The sequence below is a fragment of the Sapajus apella genome, unplaced genomic scaffold, assembly GCF_009761245.1.
Source record: "Sapajus apella isolate SASKATOON/1434 unplaced genomic scaffold, GSC_monkey_1.0 scaffold71, whole genome shotgun sequence".
Lineage (NCBI taxonomy): Eukaryota > Metazoa > Chordata > Mammalia > Primates > Cebidae > Sapajus > Sapajus apella.
The window spans coordinates 6,280,609-6,289,373 of record NW_022437011.1 but is presented as its reverse complement, the minus strand read 5'-3'; positions in this window follow the sequence as shown (position 1 = coordinate 6,289,373).

Genomic DNA, 8,765 nt, shown 5'->3' with positions numbered 1-8,765 from the left:
GTGGCCCATGTGTGAATGTATTTTCATTTGAGCCATTTCAGACACTAATTTGTTTGGACACAAATGCAGTGACATTCAGACAGAACAAGCCTGGATTGCTCCAGACACCACAGGTGCTAAAATGAGTAACACATGAGGTTTTGGGCATAAAACATATGTCAAGTTGAGACATAAAAACATGAGTTCATTGATTTTAAGGAGTCTGTGATCACTTTCAAGAACTTTGGTAAAAGGCATCATTTTTCAAGTATCCATCCCAATGCACTGCTCATAATTTGTTACACAAAAGATGATGTTAAAATATTGGGAACCATTTTATTTTACAATACAACAAATGTAAAAATTCACACTATTGAAGGCATTTTGGAAGGAGCCAATTCATAGTAGGTGTACCCTCACAGGTAAAGGATGCTCATTCTCTGTTGGCAGGAGTATCAAAAAGACAACCTCATAGGACTCTAAGCTTTGCAAAAGCAGAGACTGTGTGCCTTTTTCACATGATTTTTCTCCAATGGCTATTACTGCCTAAAAAATACTAGGTGCTTAAGATATTGTTAAATGAATACATGAAGCTATAAAAATGTGGATGTATCATTGGACCCATTATTTTGCCTTTAGAAAGTTATCTTAAAGAAATAAAATGGATGGTATCAAAGGTGTAGATACATAGTTTCTCATGTGATGTTGTTAGTGACGGCCAAAAATATATGGAAATAAGTCTAAAAGATGAATCTAGGAGTGAGTTGTTGGTTAAATTATGGTAATCTATATAACAGCATACTATGAAGCTATTAAATGTTATATAAAACATCTAATAACAAGGTGAAGTGAAATATGTTGATAAGAAAGTAGATTACCAATCTTTAGTAACTATAGTATTTCCCAATAATGACTATGATCTTTATCACAGGGTCTTGGAATTGGAAAATATTTTATTTATTTATTTTTGTTTATTTTCTATTTTCTATCATGAGCATGTAATATATCTTGTATTTGTAGCAGTAAGATATGTTAAAAATATAATACAATAAAAACTCTCTGTCACCTGAAAGCTACACAATGATACCTGAAATTCCCAAAAAGTTTCATTCTGTATAATCCTCTATTGATTAAGCTACACAGGAGGTCATTAGCAAATTTCTTGTTAGTTTTTTAGTTTTTGTCATTATTAATTTTTGTTTAGACAAAAATTCAAAGAAGGAAAAAAAAAATGGAAACAAAGCCTCAGAGTAGTAAAAAAGTATGAAAGGGTAGATGTTTTAATTTATATAAATAAATTGTATTTTGGAAGTGAATTAGAATTTTGGGTGTCATTAGAAAACATAATAATAAAGCACAACGTAATCAAACAGAAGGAAGTTTGACAGTGGCAGAGAGCTCTGGGGAAGAAAAACTTCACTTTGTGTGGCATGACCCGAGAGCACCCTCTATGGTCATCTGGGGCTTTAAGTCCCTACCCACTGAGAGATGTCTTCAAATGTGAGACGTGACTGCAGAGATTCCTGAGAAGATGCAAAGTAATTGTCAGGGAGGAACCCTGTGTTCAAACCATCAAAACGGATGTCTCAGCACTAATGGCCATCCTTTCTTTTCAGTTGATATTAAACTCACTATCTTAGCTCAGGCTACTCTAACGAAATCCTGTAGACAGTGGCTTAAACAGCAGATATTTCTCTCTCACAGTTCTGGAGGCTGGAAAGTCCAGGAGCAAGGTGCTGACAAATTCGATGTCTGGCAAAGCCCTCTTCCTAGTTACCCTCAAAACCTTTTAGCCTTTTAGCCATTATCCTCATATGGCTAAACAGAGGGGCTCTGGTATCTTCTTCTTCTTATAATGGCACAAATCCCATCATGGGGAACCCACCTTCATGAGTTCATCTAAAACTAATTAACCACCCAAAGGCCCTACCTTCTAATACAAGTACACTGGGGAATTAGGGCTTCACCATATGAGTGGGATGACAGGCGGCAAGGGAGGTCCCAGACATTCAGTCCAAAGCATTCACCCTTGATTTTTGCTAGGTTCTGGCCAATTGTAGCTAGAAATATGACTCTAAGGACAGAGTGGATGCATTTTGATGGCACAGCAGACACAGGACAAAGCCCACTGTGTGTAGCTGGCCTGTGTCCAGCAAGGAACATGGCCATGTGTTGAGAAAGAAACCACTGCCAGAAAAAAAAAGAAAAAGGTAGTATTGACTTAGAACCTTCTGGGTGCCAAGCACTGCTTCCCCCATTATTTGTCCCAAACCTCACAGAATTTCTATGAGCTGGTGTTGTGGCCCACATTTTACCCATGAGGAAAGAGAAGCCCAGACAAGTTAAGTCATGTGGCTATGAACTGGGGGAGTTGACTTTAGAGGCCAGAGCTGTCTGTCTCCAAAACTAGTGCTCTTTCCACTTAATTATGTAAATCACTGGAATTTCATTTATATAAGAGCAGGGATCTTTGTTTTGTTCACTGATGTATCTCAGGCAATCTACAAGAGTTATATACACATAATGAGCATTCAGAAAATATTTGTTGAATCAATGAATAAATGAATTAATCAAGATGAAACTACAAGGTTCATGGAAACCTCAAAGTCTTGCATCTTTTCTCTTGAGCTAAGTCTTCACAGGCATTGCAAACTGAACCCATTAAAATTGGTTTGGCTGTGTCGGTTTATAGGGTGTTCAGAGTGACAAAGCACATGTCTCAATATTGTTCACAAATGTAATTAATTGCTAAAAGATGACATTACTAAGAAATATTTACTCCAGTTGGTGGAATGATTTCCAGCCAACAGCAATAAATTGCCACCTTTGAAGGATCTTTGTCTCCCGAGGCTGCTCATTCAGACCTTCACCTATCCACACTGTAGCTGCCCATTGGGACAGGAGAGCTGCCAAGTTGAGTTGAGACCAGGGCAAGCTGCCATCAGCTGACGCAGGCAACCTGATGTCTTTCTCCTCTTTACAATTTTTATTTCAGCCCTGTCCTTGAACATAGTCCAAGTGAAGTGGTTTAACATTTTAGTCAGTCCCCAATTCAGCACATTCCCAATTCAATTTAAATGATGCCAAACAGCATTTATAGTCATTGCACATAGGCATTCCTCAGAGCAGTTTCACTGGAAATCCTCCCCCATGCAATTTCTGTTACAGACTTTATTTCAAAACACCACCCAGGGGATGTAGAAACGATCAGAATTGGCTGGACCCTGACAGATTTCTTCTTACATGTGGGTGTCTAGGACAAGGTTAGACCTTTCGGCCTGTGTGCATTTGCTTTTTGGTGCCTGAAATCAACACCAAGAGCAAATTTTCTTTATACCTATGGGTGCAAAACTACAACATAATGTTCAACAAAGCATTTGAACTCTATAAGCTTCAATTCCCTATTCTGTACAATGTGACTAATGTAACCCTATAAAATTATTATGAGTATTAAATAAAATAAAGCAGTGCCTGGAGCCCTCTTGTTACGGAGACAGGCATTAAGACCCTGAAAGGCCATATCGCTTCCTCTATTCACACAACTAGTGAGAAGCACCTCTGGAATCTGTACCCAAGTCTCCCCACTCTGTCCTCATTAGTCATGCTGTCACACCTGTATACGTCCCAATTTAGACAGGAATTAAAGCACATTTGGTATCATAACCTAGCAATGATTTTAAGTTCAAAAAGACAATCTGGTATTTTTTTTTAAAGGAAAGGACATTATATAAATTATATTTTAAATGATTTCTAGTTCTTCACTCTCAGGTTATTGAGATATTTTATTCTCTATTTGAATCATTTTGTTGTCCATAACATGAGCTTGGAGTATAATTATTACTAGCTATTTATGGACTAGGAACTTCTCCTCAACTCAAAAAGTAGGTGTATAAATTTTTTTTTAATTTTCTACAGAAAAATAAAAGGTTTGATTAGAAAAATAAATTCAAATAAATGATTCCCAAACTTGATCCTGCATTAAGATAAATTTGTACTGCCAGATACTTTAGTAAATATTTGTGTTCAGTTAAAATATTACTGCAATATATTCACAGGAAATGCAAGATAGTTAATAATAAAAATAGTCTATTGCAGGCTATTCAATCTCATGGATGTCCAACTTCATTGTCTAATTCCCAAGTGGAGTATCCAGTTACTTGGTGTTTTAAATCACTGGGAGATCTCAAGTAATGCGGGAACAAGACAACAATGAAGGCAGTTGCCAAAGTGCCTTGTACCTTATACCACCTATCTTGACTCCTTAATACTGTTCACAGTTCGGCTGACTGTACTAACAGTAGATTCACCAGGTATTTGACCCTCTAAATTGTGTGTTCTATAAAATTTCTTCAACCTTAAACGAGTGTCAATCGTCGAACCAGCAATGGAGGGCAGACGTCATGACTCTCTCATTCTGACTTTTGTCACAATATTAGATATAAAGAATGTATCGCCTCCTTAGTCTGAGTATAAGAAGTGCACTATCATTGTATTATACCTGATGACTAGCCTATTCTGGACAAGCTGGAGAGGGGTTGTCAGAATCTCTGGTACTTTTAGAATCAATTTAGCACCAGGATGCATCCCCCACAGTGTAGGAACTGGGGACTGGCTGAACTCATCAGAAATGGCACTTGCAGGAAGAAATACAATCATTTGCTAGCGTCCTGGAAATCAGCCAAACTTCCTCTCAAAATTGTTTAGCATTTAGAAAAAAAAGATAATAATAAAAAGGAAACATCTTCCTTCTACTGTGCAAAAATGCTATCATTTATCCGTGTTGAGGAATGGTAAGGCCTTATGCTATGTAAAAGGTGTTCCTGTGGGTGGCTTGCTTCAATTTGGAGCCCAGCAGGAGTTTTGGCCACAGGAGTTTTCACCATCTTTTTTCCCCAGGAAAAGGTAAAGATCTTTGAAAATAAAATATTCTGTTGAGATTTTTCTTGTTACATTAGACTGAAATGTCTTATTGAATTTTACAACTCCATAAAACCTGAATTAAAGTGTAAGTACTACATGCTCACTATGTGATCCATCTTCCAAGGGAAGCACAGTATTTTCTCTGGCCATTTAAAAAGTCTGGTGTTTTGCCTGCAATCTAATTTGGAAGCAGTGATTGCAAACAATCAGTAAGAATTGGGCCTTTGTGATTCTGGGTCCAGCCACACAGCCATTGCTCACTCTGGCAGCTCAGCATCCATCAAACATAAGCTGTGGAAGGGTGACCATTAATCTCCACAGGGCTTCCTTTTCCATAAACTTTCAGTCCTGGCATTAATGTCGTAGTTCAGGATATGGTATGCAGCCAGCTGAGACTACCAGACTAACCCCTGCAGCTGAGCCCACATCATGTCTATTGGTAAAATACACTCCACGTTAAGGTGAAATAAAATATTACCAAGCAAAACTGTACATTTTATAAAATTTAACAAATATTTGATTATTTCCTTCTAGTTCTACTCTGTTACCTATTGGATGTGCGAGCATTTGGGAAACTTACCCACATTTCCAAAGCCTCAGTTTCCTTATCTACAAAACGGAGACAATAATAAATCTCTTCATAAGTTTCTTGTGTGGCTCAAATTAGATAATACATGTATATGGATGAATATTTATTTGGCGCTTAGAATAGTGCTTGGCACAGGGTAAATGACACATAAATGTTTGTTCATTAAATAAAATGCCTTCGCCTAGTCCCTGGCACATAGAAACTACTTAATAAGTGCGTGATGTAATTGTTAATATCACTGTGGCCCTCATCATCGTCACATCAGGCACTATGCTAGGTACAATGGCAGGGAAACAAAGATCTAAAATGTGTAGTCTTTTCTCTCAAGGAGCTTACCTTTAGTGGGGAAAAAACATGCAGTATGTGGGAATGTGTCCTACTGGTCTCTGATCTTGAGAGCAGTCCCAGAAACTCTGATAGTCTCTCCTTAATCCTATCACTTTAGAAGAGACCAGCCTTTAAGTATAATCCAGTGATGGCATCCTTCAACGCACCAGTTCAAGGGGCAGGAATATCGTTGTGATAAAAGAATACAAAATGCAATGGACATGAAAGGGAGACAGGGACTAATTCTGGCTGCAATTATCAAGAAGTACTTCATAGAAGAGGTAGCATTTAAAAGGGTCCTTGAAAAATAAGAAAGTTTAACACAAAAGATTTCTAGGACTCCTATTTATAGCTATGATGAAGTAATTGACCCTGGATTAGATCTTCCACTAAAAACTACCAAAATATATGAGGTAGTTGTTTTCAGACATTGGTTAAAAGGCATTAAAATTCTGTGAACCCATAGGGAATAGAAACTCATGAGGTGAGTCCCATGATTATCACAGAAATCTGTTTGCGGAAAATTTCCTGACCACTACACCGTGAGCTACAATCCAAGCAGAGCATGGCAATCCCACTGAGCTGATAAGAAAGAGATCATGCATCCTAGATGTACAGGAATCCTCCCCCACACCCCAAGAAGCCTGTTTGAGAGTTTCCAGCAAGTCTTTGGTTGAGAATGAGGCTGTAATTGGGTAGCATAGACAATATGATGAGGCTTATTAGCTGTCACAGAGTTGAGATGAGAACAGAGATAAGAGATGTCCAGCAGTGTTAGGGGACATTAGAGTTTCAGGCTAGCCAGAGAGGATGAAACTCATTAGCACTTCATTAACATCCCAGACATCCGATTGAGATACAAGAAATTCTGAGCCTGAGGAATAGAGGCCACACCATAAAATAAGGCATAAGCCTATTACAGTAACAAAGCGTAATACTAATTCCTAAAAGATCAGGAAGGGGGAGACAAAGTTTGGCAGCTGAGTGCTGCCATGTTAGAGTGGCTAGGGAAACAACTGGACTTTCCACGGATCCGTCCTAAATAAATCATAAAACCAAGTCTACCCAGGGTGAAGGTGGTCTGTTTAGCAGAAAAAAATTCACAGTCTTCAGAGGAAGACAATAGATTACTGGGTTTCTTAAATATATAATTGACAATATCTAATATACAATCAAAAATTACTAAAGAGACAGAGAGAGAAGAAAAAAATGAAAACATGTGACCCCTACTCAAGAAACGTGTGACCCATACTCAACTCTAGATGTTGAATTTACTAAATATATTAAAGCATTTATGATAAATACGTTTGAATAATTAAATGAAAATATGTTTAAATAAATTAAAGAAATAGTATCTTCATGAGTGAACAGGTAAGAAATATACTTAGAGGAATAAAACTTACACCAAAAATCTAGAACTGGAGTGTAGTAATCAAATTTTTGACTGGATTAGCTTAGCAGTACATTAAAGATAGCAAGAAAAAAAGATTCAGTGAACTTGAAGACAGAACAATCAAAATTACCCAATTTGTCTTTGTCTTTTGTTTTTGTTTTGTTTTGTTTTTTGTCTACTACTGAACTTTATTTAAATGGAATCAAACAGTATATACATGTTTTCTCATGTCTGGGTTCTTTTGCTCAAGATTATGTTTATGAGACTCTTTCATGTTGTTGGGTGTAACAGCAGGTCATTAATTATCACTGCTGTGTAGTATTTTTTCGTGTGAATACGCCACTTTTGATTTATCTATTCTACTCTTGACAGACAAGTTTATTCAGATAGTTTCCAGTTTGGAGCTATTAAATACAATGTGTCTGTGAATATTCTAGCACCTATCTTTCAGAGAATCGTATTGACACACTTGTATTGGTGTATTATACCTGGGAGTAGAAATATTGGACCATAGGATAGACTTTGGTAGAAATTTTCAAATCTTTGTCCAAAGTGGCTTTATCAATGTATTATCACAGCAACTGTACAGCAGAGCTCAGTTGCTCCACATCTTCCTTAGCACCTAGTATTTTTCATCTCCTTTACTTTGGTCTTCCTGGTGAGTGTGTAGCGGCTTCCCACTGTGGTTTTAATATGCATTTTCCTATCAACTAATGATGTTGAGCATCTTTTCACGTTTATTGGCCACTTGGTATTCATTTTCAAGTAATGTACAAGGCTTTTAATACACTATAATATAAACACAGCGGTCTGGTAACCCCCTACCCACCCACCCCCACATACCCCACTCTACCTGACAAGGGAGTATGAAAACAAGTCCTAGGTGAGCAAAGAATGCTCCCTACATGTGGGGTGCTTCGAATAGGAGCTGAAGTCCCCTCCTCTTCTCAAGGCCAGACTGACAGATGAGACAGAGTAAGAAAAGATGTCATTTCCATACAGTGAGTCAAGTCTACACTATGTTCTGAGCACTGCTATGAGGGTTGGAAATTCTGCAGTGGACAAGACAAGACAGACCAGTCCTCGGAAACCCAAACGGTCACTTGAGCATGAGAATGGTGCTCCATCCTTTCTCCTCTGAAGCTGGGCTGAACTTCCTCACCCAAGACTTTAGGAGTGATGAAAGCCTTAACTAATAAAACAACAATAATAAGCTGCTGACACTTACTGAGTACTTTCTATGTCCCTCATGTTATGCTAAGTACTTCCATGTGTTAAACCCATGATTATCAAACTTTAGTGCATATCAGCATTGTCTAGGGGGTGTATTAAACACAGACAGCTGGCAGGCCCTGCCAGTTTCTGACTCTGGGGCCTGGAAATTTTCATTTCTAACAGACTCCCATATAATGCTAATGGTACAACCATTTAAGTCATTACCATAAGGTTGGGGACTATCATAATCTGTTACCCTCTGATGCCACTAAGGCACAAACAGGCTAATTGATATCTATGCCTCTGTCCACACTGCTAATAACTGGTGGAACTGGTATTAGA